The 21,840-nt window shown below is 39.4% G+C and overlaps 1 long non-coding RNA gene across 4 annotated transcripts in view; it reads left to right on the top strand.

Annotated features, from left to right (window-relative positions):
- The window catches only part of LOC142073009 (uncharacterized), a 199,459-nt gene that overhangs the window by 7,011 nt on the left and 170,608 nt on the right, over positions 1-21,840 (top strand). For 3 of the 4 annotated variants that reach the window (XR_012669662.1, XR_012669665.1, XR_012669664.1), the window contains exon 2: positions 16,210-16,352. The exons of the other annotated variant lie outside the window; for it this stretch is intronic. This is a non-coding gene — a long non-coding RNA (uncharacterized LOC142073009). The remainder of the gene's footprint in view (positions 1-16,209; positions 16,353-21,840) is intronic. 4 annotated transcript variants of the gene reach the window in all.

Below are 21,840 nucleotides of genomic sequence, written 5' to 3'. Positions count from 1 at the left end.
TGGGGGGTGAAGGGACAGTAGATTTCAGTTGTTTTTGTCCTGAGTCCCCTTACTGGTTCACCCTCCTCATTAACATTTCTGAACCTCCTTAACTGAGTTTTGATTGGAGCCATACGCTGTACTTGCTCCCCTGAGACCATTAATCTTTGTGATGCCCTTTTATTGTCTCTGGGGGTGCCCAAATTTGGCCTTTCACACGAAGAAATGTATGGAGGGGGTTCTGATTCCTCAACTTTGCCTTGTGCTGCTGAGTTTTCCCTCAGATAGTTAACCAGTGGTGCAGTTGGCTGACAAATGCAGGGAGTGGGCTCTCCCCCTCCTGCTCTGGGCGTGTGTCCCGGGTATGGTGAATGTAGTTCTTTTGTTCTGGGATCTTTTCCAATTTCTTGACCATTACATGGTTTAAAGCACAAGCTCTTATCCTTTAGAGCCTGATTCTCAGATTTTAAAGTTGCAATTTCTCTTTCTTTTACACTGAGTATATTTAATAACACTATTACTGCCTTGTCTATTTTGTCACTTTTCTGATTATTTTACCAAGTAACCAGATTCGCCTCTGGTCCGGCTGCAGAGTAGTTTGTTTTTTTAGCTGTTGTCTGTTGAGTTTTGACATGTTTATATTCCAAATACTCTCGTGGGCTGATTATCGCCTCTGCTATTGATGCCATGGGCTTTTACTCGCCCCGGCTGCTGACCTTGTTTTTGGGAACTTATGTTTTCCCCTCTAAATGCTGTAGTCTCAATCTCTACAGCCTTGATGGGGATTTACCTTTCCCCCTTTTATGCCAAGGTCTCAGGTTCCACAGCCTTGATGGGGATTTACCTTTCCCCCTTTTTATGCTATGGTCTCAAGTTCCACAGCCTTGATGGGGACGTCTTCCCCTTCTTGTTAACTGCCGCACGGTCTTACGTTACACACAGCTGCCTGCCTGATTGGTTGGAGACTTTGTGCTATTCGAAAGCACGTACGTCACATGCCTGTGGGGGGCACTCCCCTAGGACTTTCAATGTTACATGCAATGCGGAAATGGGACCACCAGTTTGCACTGCCTACCGCTTGCGTACCCAGCCAGGCCTGGGTTTAACTCATGGCCAATTGCTTGCTGTTGATTTATCCAAGTCCCCTGTAACACTCCCTTAATTTAAACAGTACATGACCCTCTTGCACTCGTCTTCCCTTCCAATGGGTACCCTTATTTAACCCCTCTGCTTGGACTACACGAGTCTAGGTTCCTTCACACTTAAATTTAAAAGTGGAAACAAGATGTGTCTGAAAGGGGATGAGAGACTTCTATCCTTGGCCTAATGAGGTGGTAAAGTAAACATACTCACCTCCTTTTTGGATTTTAGTCTCAGATCCTCAATCAGCTCACAAGCTTGGCTCCTGGACAAGCCCCCAAATTGAAGGACATAAATCCACACCGTGTAGAGGTCAAGCATAGGAGTTTATTATGTACGGCACTGACAGAGTGTCACCTCACTTATTAGGCTCAGAGACACTGTCAATTAATTTATTACAATGGAATATATGGATTTTCAATGGGTGGGGAAAGTGATGGGGTAGGCAGTCCCACACCCCCAGATAGGTCTAGCTGCAAGACATGATAGCACAGTAGCCAACGGTCAAAAGGTTACATAATGTCTCCGCCCATGGTCTCAATGTTAACAAATTAACATTTAGTATTTAATTAGTACTTTAATAAATGTATTAGTAAAGAATATATGTTGGATTTAATTTGGGGTCTATAGGAATGAAATAGCTCCTTGGATTGTCCAACAGATACATATCTAGGGGTAAAAGCACAGAAACAGTGAAAGTATATGGCAATAAAGATGGTATTTCAAGTTGCTTATTTGTGTTTTAAGGCAGGCATTGATTCCTGGGAAAGGGAGGTGGGAGGAAGCCATATCTTATACTGACATGTTCCAACCTTTTCATAAATTCAAGGTTGGATGAGTGGGAAGACCATTTCCCTACAGAAGAAACTAACACAACAGAAACAAGGCTTCTTTTTTCTACTTGCAACTTTGAATAAGATACAATTATTGCCCCCAACATCTGGCGTTTTGCTGACCAGGCATATATTAGCAAAAGCAAGGTTATCTTTGGTTATTCTGCTTTCTCTTAGTTATTACTAAGCCTCTGACCTTTTGACCAAACTCTGGACTTTGGTCCTGTACACAAATCCGTATATCAGGTTATTATATCAGCAATGGATTTTAACACTTCAATGTTGACAAATATTTTTGTTTGTTTTTTCTTGTCAACAATTTCAGGAATTAAAAACAAATCAATCCTGCTCCACATATAACAAACTAGATTAATATTTGAATGAAAGAAGCTGTTTAAATTTGTGCCTGTTTCTTTTTATTTCCACTGTTGTTAAACTGAGCAGCTTGGAAGAGGGAGCACAATCCTGCACACACTTATATGTAGGCCTGGTTTGAAATGAGTAGTTAAACATGGGGGAGGCTTCATTTTTTTTTTTTTTGTTGGATTTAGGATTAGGGAGGGTAACTAGATCAAAAGGCTGAAAACTAGAATGTTTTGACAATGAGTAAAGTATAGCATGGACAGTGTGTGGACAGTGCACGTTGTACAGAGATAGGTTCCTGCAAGGGAACCAAGCCAATCCCAGAACATGAGATGCAATGTGTAGTGAATGTAATGTGATGTGTAAATGTATAAAAAGGAAGAGAGTTTTTGTATAACTCTGGATGTGTGGTATACACTGTACCCAGATCCTATGTTTGAGTGTGATCAACTCAAGCGTAGTTTGATTGTATAGTAATCTTGGAGGCTGCTAAAAATCCATCCAGAAGCAGCCAGCGTTTTCCTGGCAGACTTAATTTTGTTAGTTAACCCTTTCGGTATCTCAATGCTTCTAAAAATGTTAACATTTTTTAAAAAAAAAATAATATAAATTAATAAATAAAAATAGGGACTAAAAGGGTGTTCAAAATCAGAATAGTTGGAAAAGACCCTAGATACCTTCTTCAGTAATAAAGCAACAGCTAAAGAGCTGCACAATATTAACCAGTGTGGAGGTGATAGGGTTCCTTACCATATAACCCAGAACTCACACCAGGGTTACAGGGCTCTTTACCATATAACCCATAACATGGGGTAGGCTCTCCTCAGCCTCTCCCCTGCCTCCCCCCGCCCCCCAGGAATTAGCTCTCTCAGAGTCCTAACACTTTCTCCTCATGAGAGAGATAAGAGGGTTCAGCAGGGGGAGGGCGACCTCAGCCTGTGAGGGGCACGAGGTCCGACCTCAGTCCATGAAGGCCACAAGCTCTCGCCCTATCACTTAAGCCCAAGGCCCATCACCAAAATTCCTGTCTTTTACTTGAGAGAACCATTCAGTTTATTCTCTTAACTGCATTGGAAAGTGGCTGTGATGAATAAACCACACCCCAGTACCTCAGTTAGGTACTAATTTTGTTCCTACTTAACCCACTGTGGCTTGAAGGTGTTTCAAGGAAGTCAGAAAACCTCCCTGATCCTTCACCAATTGGCCCATGGGGGGAAAAGATCCTTCCTGACCCTTTAAACAGGTGATCATCTAGACCTGCAGTACCTGTCAGACTGGGTTCCCATTCTTAGTTTTGGTGGATAGAGTAGAATGCTGGAACAGAGCTGAAAGGGTATTCACATGGCCCCTGTGTTAGGCTAAATCCTGGGAGCTGAGGAATGCTGAGACCCTAAGGAGGAGAAGCAACCTATTGTCTCTTAGTGATTGTCTCCCTCCCTTGCCTTTGGGATTGTCCCCCTTTCACCACCGGCTCCATTAATCTTCCCCACCTGACTTTTTGTACCAACTCAGAAAATGTTATTTTAATTGGCTTGTGTTCTGTTTCATACCTAAACACCTGATGGTAATAAATAAAAAAATATTTTGTACCAGTTTTTGTAATGTAATTCAAATAAAAGCAAAATTAAAATAAAAAACAATGCTTTAAAGGCAAAGCAAGCTTATAATGTAAAATCACAATCTGGTGGGCTATAGCATAGAAGGTAAGCTTGCTCCCCTCAGTTCATACTTTAGCCTAGTAATTATAATAGTTCAAATACGTACAACTACTATAATCTTAAAAATGTGTTGCTAAATAATAAACTTAAAGCACAAAAATAAAAATGTAATGCAAATAAAAACAATTATATATATATGAAAAAGAAAGGCAGTGGAATGTAGACCTGGCTTGCCATGAGTAATTAAATATGGGGGAGGCCTCATTTCCTGGAAGACCGGATTAGGGAGGTAACTAGATCAGCAGGCTGAAAACAGAATGTTTAGGTAAAGAGTAAGGTAGAACATGGAGATGGTGCATGGACAGAGCATGCTGTACAGGGATTGGTTCCTGCAAAGTAACCAAGCCAATCCCAAAACATGTGATGCAATGTATAGTGAATGTAATGCGATGTGTAAATTTATGTAAAGAAAGGGGTTTTCTCTGTAACTTTAGATGTGTGTAGTACGGGGAGAGATAGCTCAGTGATTTGAGCATTGGCCTGCTAAACCCAGGGTTGTGAGCTCAATCTTTGAGGGCGCCATTTAGGGATGGGGCAAAAATTGGGGATTGGTCCTGCTTTGAGCAGGGGGTTGGACTAGGTGACCTCCTGAGGTCCCTTCCAACCCTGATATTCTATGATATCTTGTACTCACCCTCTATGTTTGAGGACTGATCAACTCAGCATAATTTTGCTGTAGGCCAAATAAAGGAACCTGAGTGACAAGACTGGAGTCAAACTGAGTTACTGGGGAACTGTGTGGAAGAGGTTTCTGAGGTTACCCCAACATTATGCATATTTCGAACTTGACTCATGCAAGAAGTCTCATTAAATCTGTAAATACTGGCAGGACCATGACTTATATTTATAAAGAGACTGAGGGACAGATGCTCACCAGATGTAAATTGACTAAATGGAGCTATGCTGATTTACATCATCTGAGGATCTGGGCCTAAAAGTTTGGCTCTATTTTAACTCATTTTAACCTGACCTAAAATTCCTGACTCTGAATTTTGCCAATAGATGTCAGTGACAGGCTATCTAATCAAACCGGCTGCAGCAAATGCTCATCTTGTTATATGGCTCTTAGAAAAGCCGCCTTCTGCTCCAGAGAAATACTCTACCCCCTCAAATGTCACCTTTGGGAAGCATTTGTAACACTGTCATTTTATTAAGGTACTGCCAGTAATTTGTGACTATTGTGGTCTAAAAGAATCTCACTGATCTAAACTTTCCAGAATTTTTGAAGATATATGCTTTTCCCCAAATTAAAAACTTCATAATCAATCTCTTTAGTGTTGTAGAAAGGAAGATGCTGACCACGTGCAATCTCTCTCTCTCCTGCTGATAATAGCTCATCTTAACTAATTAGCCTCTCACAGTTTGTATAGTAACTTCCGACTTTTATATATATGTGTTCCATTCTATGCATCCGATGAAGTGGGCTGTAGCCCACAAAAGCTTATGCTCTAATATATTTGTTAGTCTCTAAGGTGCCACAAGTACTCCTGTTCTTTTTTCAGAAGTGTAGTAAGTGAATCTGCTGCATGGCCAAAGGAGTCCATCAGTTTTAATTTTGCCTTTCGTTTGTGAGGCTTAAGGAGTATGTGGCCCTCAGCAATAGAGAGTTTCATCCATGAATGGATAAAATATAGCTGTATTAAACATATTGAGCTGAGGGGTTCTAGCCACATAACCAGATACATGTATCTATTAGTTGGAGGTTAAATTTGAGTAAATGTGTGGGCATTACAGTGGTCATGACTGTACTTGACATTGTTTGCAACCAGAGAGTCAGAGTGACCGAGACCTGATGGTGCTTAGAGAATGTACTGCCCAGAGAAGGGGTGTAGTGTGTTGGCAAGGTGATATAGGAAAAGCTTATACTATCCATACTAAAGATGCTTTTTGATTCAGTAGACTTCACTGTCCACTGCTGTCAATCCAGCACATTTCACCATCACAAAAATCATTTAGTGTTACAAGAAGAATTTGTCAAATATTATTTATGAATTATTTTGTACTTTACAAACATGTACCTTCTTTCATTTATAAAAGGTTTGGCTGAATATTAATAAAGGGCCAGATTGTGAACCCCTGTCCTATCTGCGTGAAGTCAGAATTTTACTCACATAAGTAAGCACTTACCAGGGGGAATAAAAGGTTGACAATGTGGCTGATAGTATTTAAATACCAGATGATTATTAAGATGTTTATTGAAATTTTACTATCTAATTACTGTATGGCACTGTATTTGTTAATTCTCTATTAGGTTATCACTTAAGTGTCTGCCCTGTTTTACAAGATAATAATTGTATCTGGAGCTGCATAGACTCAGCTCAGTATGGATCCTTTACTCATTGCTTGTCTACATTTTTCTAACCTGCTGGTGGGAGAACCTCAATACGCTATTCCCTTCTTGTAGGCATCTCCAGGTGAAGCCTTCATGCCTTCCTTCCTTCCCTACTACAAAGTTCCTCTGTGAAGTCTCAGCACACTCTTGTGTGGAGTGAAGGTAGTAGTTAGCGTGTGTATCGGTGACATGATGTTACCCACAATCAGGAAACAGAAACAGTATCATATGACTTATTCTACCAATCACAATTTTGCAACACAACTCAAATTCCAAATGTTCTTCAAGATGACGAAGAAGAAAAAAGTCTAAATGTGCTGAATAAGCTATTAGTTGTGAATTAGTTGCTCAGCTCTCTTCTTCTTAAGATATTTGGCCTTGGCCCTACTTCAGCTAAAAAGTGGAGGAGGAGACATTTGACAGATTTAGTTGTGTCATTAGTGTTTCATGTAATCAGAAAGTGATCCCTTAGAATAAAGGATAATTCAACACACCATCCATTAAAATATGAAATCAAACAGAATGTTCTCATATTAGCTTTTCTGAAGATTTTTGTGGAAGCTTATGTCATTGAATATGATAGTAAGTGAGAGATTATCAAACGTTATCAAGATACCTACAATAGGTTTTCTATTTTAGATCTCTTACTGAAAGAGTACTTCATAAAACACCCTGACTTATAAATGTACTGAAGCCACCAGGTCCAAAGTAATTTATGCTAGTTCAAAATCCATCAGCTCTGTAAGTTGGCACCTCTGCTGTCATGATTAATGAATTCAGAAATATTAAAGGTTCCATCTACCTTCACAACAGGAGCAAGAAACTCAGTATGTTTGCATGTGTTGAGTTCTCTTTTCATTCTTCCACTGAAGGCTGTGCTTTGTTCCCCCAAGACATATTGACGCCACCCCTCGATGTCTATACAGGTCTCAGAGGAGCAGCGGGAACCTGAACTATCTGTGGAGAAGCCTCTATGTCTTGAGCTAATGTCCAATTCCTCCATCCCCTTCTGACCCTTTGGGAATACAGATCTTACAAAGTCATATGGCCAGGAGCTTTCCCACCCGTCACTTATTTCAAAGTTATTTCTAGGGGTTGGATTCACAGGGCAGTGAGGTCATACTGGTGAATTATTCTGATAGGGACATTATTAACCTATCCACTGAAGTGTTTATGGTTTGGTGGTAGGATGCTGCCATGGAGAGCGACTGTCCCTTTGCGAAACCCTTATGGAGGTCCTTTCACAGAGATCGAAGAAAGGCTTAAAATGTTGCACAGACAGTAGAGAAGACAGTATGGCCTTAGATGCTCAAAACTGTAGAAACTCTTTTGAGAGGAAAATCTCAGCTGATGTGGGAAAGTAATAGCTTTACACCTTTTATAACATTTCAATTTCTATAGCTGTCGTCAGAGATTGGGATCAGAGAAACAAATCCAGTAATTCAGTATATTCTCTGTAAAAGAGTTCAACACTCAATGGGCAAAAAATAAGGTACACATAAAAAATGTACGATCACACGTAAAGTAATGTAGCTGCAAAATAGTGGAGGAGGGTTGCAAATGAAAAACATTTCCCAAATCTGTGGAAATGAAAATAACTGGGTAATCAAAGCTCATGTTTCAAAGCATAAGGCCGTTGATATCATAGGGATCAGGACTAAACATTTTTTTCTCCAGTATGTACAGTAGTACACAACATTCTGGGGGTATAAATGCAGATTTTTGTCATCTTCCCTGGAAGCATCTGATAGCTGGATATGCCGGGGGTATTGAGAAGTTGGGAGGATAACCAACTAATAGAGAAATAGTCTGAGCCAATATCCTGAATCCTGTGCTCCTATTTTCCTGTCCACTTGCATGCTACAGTCCTAAACTGGCTGACTTCTGTTAATTAATATGACTGTGATAAGCTTTTGGGAGGGAGATAGTTATTGCTAGGGTCTCCACAGTTCATATAAGTTTTCAGAACCTGTCTTTCCAATGAGTCAGCTTAAGTTGCTGCATATAGATCATGGTTTGAATTAAAAATACTTAAGCAGTGTAACTATTCTTCTCTGTTTCTTTTACAGGAGATATTTAAATGAATTAATTAAATGTAACAAGGGGAATTGGATTTCCCTGTAGCTCCCCTGTTGCATTAGCCCTGATTTTGATGACTGTATAGAAATTTCTCTCTTCACTTTTATGTTGTTTCTCAGGGATACCCAAATTAGCAGCATGATGGAGTAGTTATAGTGCTACCAAAATCCCAACTGGCAGTGTGTGTGTAGCTGTTTCCTAGAGAGGTGTCTTTCATCACCATTTGAAAACAGAAATGTTCTGGAAAACTAATAACAAATACAAAGGCAAACAACTCCAGGAGGCCTAATTTACAGCTAAATCTAACAGAATAAGTATAAAACTGATGCTAATTGCAGGTTTTTATGAATTATTAAAATACGGCTAATGAATATTCAGAAATATAGCAATTAACAAAGAAGTAAACTATTGTTATGAGAATCTCCCAGTCCTATGTGAGAGGGAAAGAACTGAATAATGGAGAAGAAAATAATTTTCAACAGCTACTGTCTCAGGACCAGGTTTTGTGTGCAGATTTGGGAAAATAACTTGTCTTTGAAATGAAACCACAAGTCAAAAATGTAGACACAACGTGTTGTGTTTCATTTATTAACTTCAGTATCTAGTGCCCTAATTCACATTATTCTGAGCATCCCCTAGAAGGAAAAGATGCTCAGCAGTTCTGACTCCTACTGCGGTTTCTCTAGGCTCTTAATTAACATTTTATAAATCAGACAGAAAGAGGTAATAATGTGAGGAGTTTTTCTTCTTTTAAGAATACAGATTTCTAAATGATCTCTTCTAAATGGGTTCTAAAGATCAATAATTAGACAGGACACATAATTTGGGATTTTCACTGACCAGCTTCCTTTAATGTATTTGTTGTAAACTGCTTTAAATGTCCAAGAAAATTTATTATGGTTACTTGGATGGGTTTAATGGTTTTTTTTAATGAAAGCTGATCAATAAGAGCAAATAAGCGGCATGTTCTGCACGTATAACAAAAACAGTAAACTAGTGTCTCATGAATGGTATAGAAGAACGAAAGAGAAAACAAAAGTTCCTATTTCATCTCTTTATGAAAGGTTTTTGAATAATGTAATGAAATTTTTCCTGATACAAAGATTAGTTTCTGCCTATGTTTGTTTTGAGGAGGAAGTAGGTAGCATCTCAACCATCTGAGGCCAGAATTTCTGCTGGCATCAACCCATTGAGTTCAGTGGGACTACTTGTTACTTGCTAAGGTGCTACTTAGTGTGAGTATGGGGATCATAATATGGCCTTTTGTTTTCACTCATTTCTTATGTCGGCAAATGCCATTGATACCAATAGGAGTACACTGAGGTGAGGACTGAGTAATAATGGAGTAGAGTCCTCAAGATTTGTCTCATTGTTACTGTAGAAAGCTTGTAACTACTACCATGTATATATGCTTATAATTAATTCTTAACCATGTATATCTGCTTACATATCAAAATGTATATATGCTTACAATTAACTTTTACATTAAATGTATCCTGCAGATGACTTCTCATACAGCACAGGTTGGGAATAGGAATATGTAAACAATTTACTTGTTCTGTTTTTTGCCAGGATTGTCTTTATCAGGAAAATCAATAGAGCACCTAACAGGTATTAGCCAATCACCTTAGTTCAGTGACCTAATTTCAATCTGCATTTGAGCACCATGGTTTCACTTTCTGTGAAGACCTTAATTTAGAAAAGGGTAGGACAGGGAGTTTCCTTGATTATAATATGATCTTGTGCAATATTACAGTTTTAACAGGGTTAAAACTTAGCTGAAAAACCTGAAATGTACACTGAATTGATCTCATTCTTCACCTGTTACATGCATGCATGTGCAATTTTATTGATGTAATTTTGTTTTATAAATGCACATGCCCCATGGATTTAAGGATTACTTATAAAATAAAACCCTTGGGATATTTATCATATAAAAGTTCCAGTATAATATGCGCACTTCAGAATATGCATTTTCTTTGGTGTAAAGTCCTTTTTCATCTTTGCAACATGAACATACCTTGTAGTGCAATGCAAGCAATTCCCAATTAGTATTTATTTTTAGGCAGTCTGGCAAAAAACCTTATGAGAAGGGAACAATCCCTCCGAAGATTGTGGGGGGTGGATTCTGCTTTACTCCATATGAGAGTGCAGTATTGCCCACGCTGCATGTCCAGACATTTCTATTTGCCATTGTGGAGAGGGGGCCGGCTAACATCACCACTTTCCCTTGTCTCCTATGCAGGTTGTCTAACACTTCTTGGTGCCACCAGGGAGTAGTCCCTGAATTCAGGAGAGCTCAGGGACTAAAATAGCAGTGTCTCAGCGAAGTCAACTTTATATGGTTGTTTACTCTTTTGTTCTATGAAATAGGAACAAACTTAGGGTCATATAATGAATGCCCTTGATCTGCCCAGGGAACTCAAACTGACATCAGATTAAACCCTCATTGTAGTAACATATTGATTGCACAGTAGAGTTGCTTTAAGTAGCTTGTAAGAAACAGAGCATATTCTTAAAGTGGAAAGTAACTGTGGAGGAATGAGTCAATATGTTTTGTCAATTTTATAATACAGCTCAGTTTTGGCAGCCGTCTTATCCAACCATTAAAGTGAGCCAAAGCATTTGGAAGAGGAGTCTATTTATTTTTCACTCTCCATTAACACCTTTCAATACAGTACCTGTGAATGAAAAATAAATGTGCATAGATGGGGAATATTTATGATGATAGTGAGGAGGAATCTATTTGCTCATGGCCTTTCAGCTGAGATCTTTCTGAGAAGACTGATGGACCCTGCTGGGTTACAGAAATCTGAAAGAAAATTCTGTGTGGCCATTGAAGCACCGTACTAATGGTCTAGTCGGAGAGTAAGACGATCATTTGTCCTTAGACATTGATGCAGTGGCTCCTACATATCCTCCTTCATTACCCTGTCTTTATAGGTCACATTGCTTTACAGATGATCTGTTATATGGGGAGTAGGTTAATGCTGTTGGCTGTTGTTCAGCTCAGAGTTTTTCAGTGACTGCAGCACAGGGAGTGCTTGCAGGCTATGACAAAAGTATGGTGGATTCTAGGAAAGGATTCTTCAACTCTTGGCATGCATGAAGTCTGGAGTAATGGATTGCTCTGAGTGGTGGGCAGCTTGGGGAATTGGGGATGTTTCCTCTCAGAAATGATCAACTCTTTTGGCCTGTAGAGAATTTTATATTTCCTCAGATAAGAACAGATTGCATTAATAATGGATTGTCTGCTTGCATGGGTACAGATTCATACCAACAGGGAAAAATGCATTGTTTTTCTGGATGATATACAGCTAGTTTCACTTACCAGGACTCTGAGCGCCGAAGGAGCTCCATTATGCCAATCATAGCTGGTGAAAGTAAGCAGGAGGAATCTAGGACTAATGCCTCCATTTTGGTGGGAATGGGATCAGCTTCTTTAACTGGTGATTAAGTCCCTGCACAAAATATCATTAATTGATGTTTACAGTCTCCCCAATTACCACTTGGTCTTATACCTTCCTTATGTGGTAAGGGCACGTGTAAAGCAGGGCTGGTGGAATCTGGAGCCTTTTGACTTCCTTGACCCTGTTCATCTGGTTTGAGACACAGGTATGGTGAAGAGAATGGATTTATTTTCTGAGTCAGTGATCTTCTCTCTCAATGGGCAAATAAGAGGTGTCTATTCTGAATATGTTAGATTTAAAAGAGTTGGCCTCAAGGTGCACTGTTAACATGCCGACAGAAGCTTTCAGGGCTGAATAGATTCCGTGTTCAGTGATTTAATTCCTCTTGATGAGGTTCCAGAAGGCAATATTGGGAAATTGTTCAGCTGAACTGATGGCAATTTTGTGTGTGTGCTCCTGTCCTGCTCAACAAGTATGTGACACCTCTGAGAAAACATATGAGAAGTTTGGGACTGCAGTGACCTACATCAGCTTTGTCTCTCTCTTTCATAGGATGTGAGCAGCACAGTTGCTCTGCTTTACCAGTGCTTCACTGAGACAGGGACATGGGTGAGAGCGAGCTGGCTGAAGCACAGTCTAGATAGGAAACCGGTAATACTATCAGTTAGGGAGAAGGAACTTGTTTAGTCATCAAAAGAAAAGTCTTAAGTCTAGATTAAGTTTTTGTTCTTTGTGCAGAGCTCCTAATGCTGTAAATGAGAGCTCTGAACTTGGAGGCACACTGGAGCTTTTAATATTTTCTTTCCCATACAGAATAAGAAATGCAATTGTTCAGTGTTAATTTTTAGAAACAAATCGTGTGGGCCTTACTCTGTTGTTAGCCAGCCATGCTTCTGTGATGGTGTTAGCATGGAGAGACAGTGGAGTACACCAAAAACTGCACACCACATCTCAGGAGAGTCGTGTGAAGGAGGCATAGAGCTCACTTTTGAATTCCCCCATTTCTGGTTTGGCTGTGTGCCTAGCTGCTTCACCAGCATACATAAGCAGAGTCTGAAGGAAGTTGGGCATAAGGGAGCCCTAGTCCATGCCCCTTTGCTCCTGGCTTGACCCCCAATGACGGCATCAGGGAAAACATAAGCTAGAGCTCCTATGCCACCACAGGATTGCCTTACACTGGGGAGATCTTTCCATTGCCAGTTATGACAGCTTTAAGGCCACTTCACCTCAGTGATGCACTGCAGCATGGAATCTGGACTTCTGAGTGCAAGTGCAGTTGTCATGGTAAAGATTCGCAAAGGAAAGATAAAACTTGTTGGCTGTGCATTGACAATAAACAGAGAAAAGGCAGATCTAGGAAGACAGATACATCCTGCCTTTTGTTGCAGATCACCTCAGGAAGAGAGTTTGTGGAGAAAAAAGGTGCATGAAGCCACAGAGAATCCCAAAAGACTTCTGATAGTAAACGGAATCCAAGACTTAGTAGGCCATTAGACACTTTTACAATACAGATTTATTTAAAAGCATTTTAGATAAGAGGACTTCCATTGTGTTGAATGTGACCATAGTAAGGATAAGGCCAGAGGAGAAAGTCTATAAATGACTATAATAGTTATTGGGCTTTTTGTGACGACAAAACAATGCTGGTTTGTTTGTTTGCCTCTGGTGGGTTTGTAAAAGCAATAGGAGAGGAATGCAATGATGTGTCCCTTCAGGGCTACTGGAGTACCGTAATTTGAAAAACCCAGCACTGCTAGAAGTTAGTGGAGTGCTTGAGTCGTCAGAATGTGGAGCAAATTGCTGGAGCTTTGCAAATAACCATCATTAAACATGTATCTGTGTATGTGCCATGATTTACTTGCACAACTCACTACACTGGGGCAGAGGAGGGAGGTACATGCTGTACCATCTTCAAAGGAAGTGTAGCAGCTGCACTCCACCCATTCTCCCCTCCCAGAGATACCATTACTCCTGTAGCTCTCACTGGGATGGATTGGTTCCATGGCACCCTTGAGGCAGAGCTGTTCCATAAAGGCCCTCTAGAGCCCACAGTCAGAACCCCAGGATTTGACCCTTAGGGACAGCACTACAGTTTTTTATAATTCTTAAACATTTTATTAATGTTAATGCAATGGTAATACCTATACTAATGCAGGATGCAGTTTTATGTATAGCACATTCATGATCACAAGTACTTTTCTACTCTCAGGCTATTCTGCCGAGGAAAAGAGATGAAGTTTCCTTTAAAACAGGAGACCTCCTGTAACTTTGTTCAGAAATTTCCCATGCACATCTTTTTGTTTACACTTCATACTCTTTTAATGATGCCTCCTTGTTTGCATAGATAAAAAGATCCCTGAGATGCATACAATTTTAGCAGTTGTTAAAATTGCAGAGTCTGTTCTAAGAGTGAGCCTTAGTGAAATGTACAAACAAGTCTCTTGAGGCCCGGGAGCTTTAGTTGAGATATTTTCTGCCATCCGCATTGTCGTGGCACTCTGCTCTGGATGACTGAATTATGCCCAGGAGGCTCACACTGAAGAGTGAGCCTGCAGAAAATTTTAAAATTTGCACCAGCGAGCATGTGAGAGATTAGCATTTGAGAAGTGGGAAGAGCCAACTGGGCTGCTCAAGTGAAAGGTCACGTTCAAAACAAGGTCATTTCACTGATTTTTTTGGAAGTGAATGAGGGGAGATATGTTCTGATGACTGTTATTGTGACTGCTTCAAAAAGTGAAAGAGGAACAAGGCAGATGAATTGACTAAGAAAATAATGCCTCTTTAACGTGTCTTGCCTTGGACTCTCTTGAGTGTAATGAAGGGAGAATAGGCTTTTGAAGGGAAAAAAACACTCTTTATTGTATAGTTTCTCTTATCACTTGTGTTCTGTCCCTATTATCCTTCTCACTGAGAGATGGCTCAGACCCTAGCACAGTAGAGAGCAGAGTTTAAGTCAGTAAACATAACAAATGCAGACTAGCTTTGAGCAACAAAATAAAAATCCTAGCAACAGAATTTTACCACTGCCAAATGAGCAAAGTTCATAGTAGAGGGCTGGTATTTCCTCAGTGGACCATTTTCCTGCAGTCAGGGCCAGATGTAGCTAAGCACTTAAGCACACGCTTAATTTTATTTTCATGCATAGTCCTAATGGCTTCATTAGGACTACTTATAACTTAAAGTTAGGTCTGTGCTTAAGTACCTTGTTGAATTAGGACCTCTTTATATATTGCTAACCATTTGAGGGAGTATTGTTTAAGATAGCTGCAAAATTTCAGAGAATAGTGAGCTGTTTTATAAGACGTTTATTTGGCAAAATAATCCACTCTCCCATGATATTCACAACTATTGGAACTTTGCCTATTGAAAAACTTGCTCTGTTGTATTAAAGGAAATCTGAGAAACTGAGGTAGGAAGAGGCTTAAAATAGCATTCCTTTCCCTACTCAAAGTAGTATACACGGCCTTGTGTCCACTGGGGAAGTGCAGCAAATATTTTCACCAGTGCTACCACCAGTTCAGCTACATCAGTGGTAGTGCCATTGGGAGCATTGGCATAGACAAGCCTCTGGCAACTTCAGCATTTTTATTACTGTGTGAACCACTGTGCTGTGTCAATGGAGTTGAAAGCCACCGGAAACCAATGGAACTGTGTCCACCTTAGGCTTGCTCTGACACAGCTACACTGGTGGTTGCACTAATGAAATTTTCATGCTAAAATATTTTATTGTGGAAAGGTCCCCTAACACAAAAAGAAGGGACAAATTACATTTTTAGGGGTTTTTTTTTGGGGGGGGAGAGGTTCTTTAAATGCTTGAAAATGGGTGCTGTAAATAATTTCCCAATAATGCAAATGAGTAAATGCCTAAGATACACAAGAGAGACAAGGTGAGTGAGGTAATATCTTTTAGTGGACTAACTTCTGTTGGTGAGAGAGACAGGCTTTGGAGCTTACACAGAGCTCTTCTAGAACAACTCTGCACACAAGATATGTTGGTTAATTCAAAACAATCTAGTCTAATAAAAAATTAAATTGCCAACCAAAAACATTAATTTAAAATTGTTATTCTGAGTTAATTATTTACCTACAAATGCAAGTTGTTATATCATTGAACATCCTGGTTTATAGTAGAAGCTACAGCAGAAGTTTTAATTTTGCTCAATGCTGCTACAATATTGAGTCTGAAATGACTGAGGTTTGTTGGATCGATAGTGTGTGAATTTTTCAGGCTGGCTAATAAGACAGCCAGCAAAACATTTCTGATATTAGCAACTCTTTTACTGCCCACAGGGCAAGTTCAAAAGTGTTAGAGTTGAAATTCTTGGTTAAAAGCTGTTTTCTTTGTGAATTTAAAGGTGGAGAAATGTGTTTTCTTGAGAGCTCTGGAGACTGGCATCCTCAATCCACAAGACCATGTAGTATGGACAGAGTCAGTAGAAGCTCATTGCCTCCCCAGTCTTCTTGTAGCTTATTCTGGAGAAGTAGCCACCTCCAGAAGGTAAGACAATAAGCCTGGTTACCAATTCAGTCCTTAGATTCTGGTGAGAGTGTGAAATTAATACCACATATCCACTTAGAACTGCACTGGACTACTAGCTCATTTTGTAGGCTGAATAGTTATCCAGTGAAATGGCTGGAATTTCTAAAGCAAAACTTATTTGGAACTCTAGTCCTTTAACCTTAATCTTTTGATATTTTTGGGAAAATGGTGTTAATGTAATGGAAAAATTAACATTTCAGTGGTAGCTAATGGGTATGTGTAACATCTAATTGGATTACATGGTCTATTGAGCAAATAATGTACGTAATGGATTTATCTTCTTTTTCTGCTTTTAGAATGTCCACAAGCACATTGTGATTCCCATAGATTTATTTGAAATTATTCGATGATTTCTTTTCCCCCCAAATGTATTGGGTAGACTGATCATGGACAATTCTGAGTATTCAATACTCAATATTCAAACTATCATTGGTTAGTAGTGATTTTGGGTCATGATATATTGTTTCAGTTCTGTGGTTATCTGATCAGGCATGGATCAGATGACATGGAACCTAGAAAACTACTCTGTGCAAACATTTGTGGCAGTGAGACCCAACTGCCTGAATGTTCACGGGAAGCAGACTCAAAAGCTGTGCAACTATGGTGGAGCAAATTCTATTAAAGTTTTATAATATTTGTATAGCTTTGCTAAGCACAGTGCTGCTACCTCACTACAGCATTGATCCTTCAAAGACTTTTGCACATGCTTAACTTTAAGCGTGAGAATAGACCTCATCGAGGGTCTGCTCACATGCTTAAAGTTAAACACTGTGCATAAATCTTTGCAAGGTTAGGGTTTTACTCTGATAGATTAAGGCTTCCTGAACACTATAAAAGTATCACAGACTTCCAGTAAGTCTGGATTGAGGGAAGGGGTTAGTTCATATGTCGAGTTATGACAGTGTACAGTTATGATAGCGGACTAAAAAGAATCTTTGGCTTTTTACAAAGAAGAGAACAAAAAAATAAAAGATAAGAAAACTCAGCTACTTAATAGAAGCCATCCAGTATTCAGGTTGTAGACATTGTGTTGAGACAGGACAGAGATTAAATATATATGAGCTCCTCTGAATGAAAGAATTCATATTGCATCTATTTCACATTCAATTCTATCAAAGTACATTGATATTCAGTCTATGGATTCAGTTTAGGACCATATGATCATCATAATTAGAGCTGGGAAAAAAACTATTAGTCTTTCCCCTCCTTCCTTACTTGAAGAACTGCATTTTAGTTTGTAAATTTAAAATAATGCATATGCTGTTTATTTGTTAAGTTAAATTCACCTGCTGAATACAATATTCAGGTTAAGATTGTGTACTAAGTCAATGAAAGGCAGTACGTTTAAGGGTGAAATATTCCATATGCATACCTTCTGCCATTTACATTCCAACCGATTCCCCCATTCATAGGCATTGTTTTGGTACTCTAGATACTTTGGTGCTTCAACATATGAAGTATAACTCTATTGTATGTTTTTCATCCTTATCATCTGAGCTCTTTCTTTCTTTCTTTCTTTCTTTCTTTCTTTCTTTCTAATAGATGTAGATCTGAAACATAACAGTGTTTTTACAGTGAGTTCATTATATTGCTGGAATATGTTCTCTAGAGAGGTAGGGTGTTTTCATGGCTCCTATTGCTTTGGACCAGTCTCAATGTGTAAGTATTTCTGTGATCTATATAATTGTTATTAATGTGGGAACTGGAAGGAAGTTTCCTTGACAGTTGCTGTGGTCTGCCGTGTTTGTGACTTACTTATTTATGCCTGACACGTTGTAGCATTTGTATTTATGGGTTTATTTCTCAAAGCTGGAACTGTCCTTCTCTGTGGTCTGTTTAAACACAAACCGTATTGAAGAATGATTCAAGAAAAACAAAATCTTAGCAGCTTTTTTATGTTTATTTTAAACGAAGGCACTAAAACTTCCTTTAAATAATAGATATAAAATAGGGGAGATCAAAGTCTCAAAAGGTATTTTATTTTTGAAGCCACTGGCTCCTGGCTTCAGTTTCTATGTGTAAAAGCATCCTCTTCAAGTAAAGACTGTGCTAAACAATGATGTCATTCTACTTTATCTTCTTACACTCTGCTTTCCTTCCCTGGGTTTATCTTGACTTTGCTCTTACAGTAGCTCCCCTGGCATTGGTTGGCTGTGGACTCAGTTATGCCTAATAATTATCTTTGAAAAACATACATACATAAATAGGTACCAGTAATATCTTGTTTGTTTAGATTATAAAACTTCTAACAGGGGCTAGTGCTGCCAGGGTACAACATGAGAGTTCTGAAGGCCTTCCTGGGGAAAAGCCAAACTCTCCACTGTTAACACTGGAAATGAAATAAAAGGTGTCTGATGACTGCTACTTCTGATTATGAGCACTTTGACTTGAGGAAGCTGGTCTTTTGCTTGGGAAGAAAAAGCATTTATCTAATGTGTTGACACAGTTGGGTGATTGGTTTATTTTTATTACGTCATATTGTTTCATCAATATTTGAAAAAACCGAAAAAAACTGTTTTCATTTTTTATAACAATAGCAATAATAAAGGTCTTGATTTTCAGCTGGTGTAAGTCAATGTAACTCCATTGAATACAGTGGAGCTGCACATATTTGCCCCAGCTGAGCAGCTGACCCAAAATGTGTAAGTTTTATGTCTCTGTTTATACAAGTTGCACTCAGAGGACTCAAAGGACTCAATTAAAGGAATTGGCACATGAAATTGCAAGCCCATTAGCAAGAATTTTTAATTAATCTGTAAACTCAGGGGTTGTACCGTATGATTGGAGAATTGCTAACATAGTTCCTATTTTTAAGAAAGGGAAAAAAAGTGATCCGGGTAATTATAGGCCTGTTAGTTTGACATCTATAGTATGCAAGGTCTTGGAAAAAATTTTGAAGGAGAAGGTAGTTAAGGACATTGAAGTCAATGGTAAATGGGACAAAATACAACATGGTTTTACAAAAGGTAGATCGTGCCAAACCAACCTGATCTCCTTCTTTGAGAAAGTAACAGATTTTTTAGACAAAGGAAACACAGTGGATCTAATTTACCTAGATTTTAGTAAGGCATTTGATACCGTGCCACATGGGGAATTATTAGTTAAATTGGATAAGATGGGGATCAATAGGAAAATTGAAAGGTGGATAAGGAATTGGTTAAAGGGGAGACTACAACGGGTCCTACTGAAAGGTGAACTGTCAGGCTGGAGGGAGGTTACCAGTGGAATCCTCAAGGATCGGTTTTGGGACCAATCTTATTTAATCTTTTTATTACTGACCTCGGCACAAAAAGTGGGAGTGTGCTAATAAAGTTTGCGGATGGTACAAAGCTGGGAGGTATTGCCAATTTAGAGAGAGACTGGGAAATCATACAGGAAGATTTGGATGACCTTGTAAACTGGAGTAATAAGAATAGGATGAAATTTAATAGTGAGAAGTGTAAGGTCATGCATTCAGGGATTAATAACAAGAATTTTAGTTATAAGCTGGGGACGCATCAATTAGAAGTAACGGAGGAGGAAAAGGACCTTGGAGTATTGGTTGATCATAGGATGACTATGAGTCTCCAATGTGATATGGCTGTGAAAAAAGCTAATGCGGTCTTGGGTTGCATCAGGAGAGGTATTTCCAGTAGGGATAAGGAGGTTTTAGTACCGTTATACAAGGCACTGGTGAGACCTCACCTGGAATACTGTGTGCAGTTCTGGTCTCCCATGTTTAAGAAGGATGAATTCAAACTGGAACAGGTACAGAGAAGGGCTACTAGGATGATCCGAGGAATGGGAAACTTGTCTTATGAAAGGAGACTCAAGGAGCTTGGCTTGTTAGCCTAACTAAAAGAAGGTTGAGGGGAGATATGATTGCTCTCTATAAATATATCAGAGGGATAAATACCAGAGGGAGAGGAATTATTTAAGCTCAGTACCAATGTGGACACAAGAACAAATGGATATAAACTGGCCACTATGAAATTTAGACTAGAAATTAGACTAAGGTTTTTAACCATCAGAGGAGTGAAGTTTTGGAATAGCCTTCCAAGGGAAGCAGTGGGGGCAAAAGATCTATCTGGCTTTAAGATTAAACTCGATAAGTTTATGGAGGAGATGGTATGATGGGATAACGTGGTTTTGGTAGTTAAATATTCATATTTCAGAGTAACAGCCGTGTTAGTCTGTATTTGCAAAAAGAAAAGGAGTACTTGTGGCACCTTAGAGACTGAGCTGTGGCTCACGAAAGCTTATGCTCAAATAAATTGGTTAGTCTCTAAGGTGCCGCAAGTCCTCCTTTTCTTTTTGTAAATATTCATGGTAAATAGGCCCAATGGCCTGTGATGGGCTATTAGATGGGGTGAGATCCGAGTTACCCAGGAAAGAATTTTCTGTAGTATCTGTCTGATGAATCTTGCCCATAGGCTCAGCGTTTAGCTGATCGCCATATTTGGGGTCGGGAAGGAATTTTCCTCCAGGGCAGATTGGAAGAGGCCTTGGGGGTTTTTCGCCTTTCTCTGTAGCATGGGGCATGGGTCACTTGCTGGAGGATTCTCTGTTCCTTGAAGTCTTTAAACTACAATTTGAGGACTTCAGTAGCACAGATATAGGTGTGAGGTTTTTTTTGTAGAAGTGGTGGGTGAAATTCTATGGCCTGCGTTGTGCAGGAGGTCAGACTAGATGATCATAATGGTCCCTTCTGACCTAAATATCTATGAATCTATGACTCAGAGGTACCATTGGCAAGGACTGTGCATGCAGCAACTTGCATGGAACCAACCTGCATGGAACCTGGAAGGTGTTGTGTATTTTGTTGTTGAGGTAATAGCACCTTGTTGTTGCTATGGGAACTGAGTTAGATTATTAGGGAATAGCCCAGCCAGTTTTGGCTGGTTTGGTTAGTTCAGTGTGTGAAAATAAATGGCTGCTTTCATGGCTCACAGCTCTGTGTCTCAAGTGATTTCTTCCTAAAACTGCTGCCCCCAAGGATACAACAATGTGGCGAGGAAGGAAGTAGAAGTCAAGGAAAAAGAAAAAAAACCTGCCAAAATCTTTTAGCTGTTGGAAGGGGGTGAGAACTGGCTTGTTGGCACTGACTGTGAAACCTGAAACTAAAACCATGGCTACACTTACAGGGCCACTGGAACCTTTTGAGGAGAATATAGTGCAATGGCATGTGTACACTGAGCATTTTGAGCTTTTTGTTATTGCAAATGACATTACAGAAGAGAAGAAGGTGCCAATATTCTTAAGTGTTGTGGGGGCTAAATCTTACTCCCTGTTACGCAGCTTACTACACACTGTTAAGCCTGAGACCAAATCTTACAGTGACATTGTGGAAATTCTGGGGTCCCATTTTTCCCCCAAACCACTAGTAGTTGCTGAAAGATACAGGTTCCACAAAAGAGACCAAAAAGAAGATGAAACAGTTGTACAATTTGTAGCAACTTTAAAAAGG

The sequence above is a fragment of the Caretta caretta genome, chromosome 8 (assembly GCF_965140235.1).
Source record: "Caretta caretta isolate rCarCar2 chromosome 8, rCarCar1.hap1, whole genome shotgun sequence".
NCBI lineage: Eukaryota > Metazoa > Chordata > Testudines > Cheloniidae > Caretta > Caretta caretta.
Note: the sequence above shows the minus strand (reverse complement) of the source record. Positions and strands in the feature narration are given on the sequence as shown.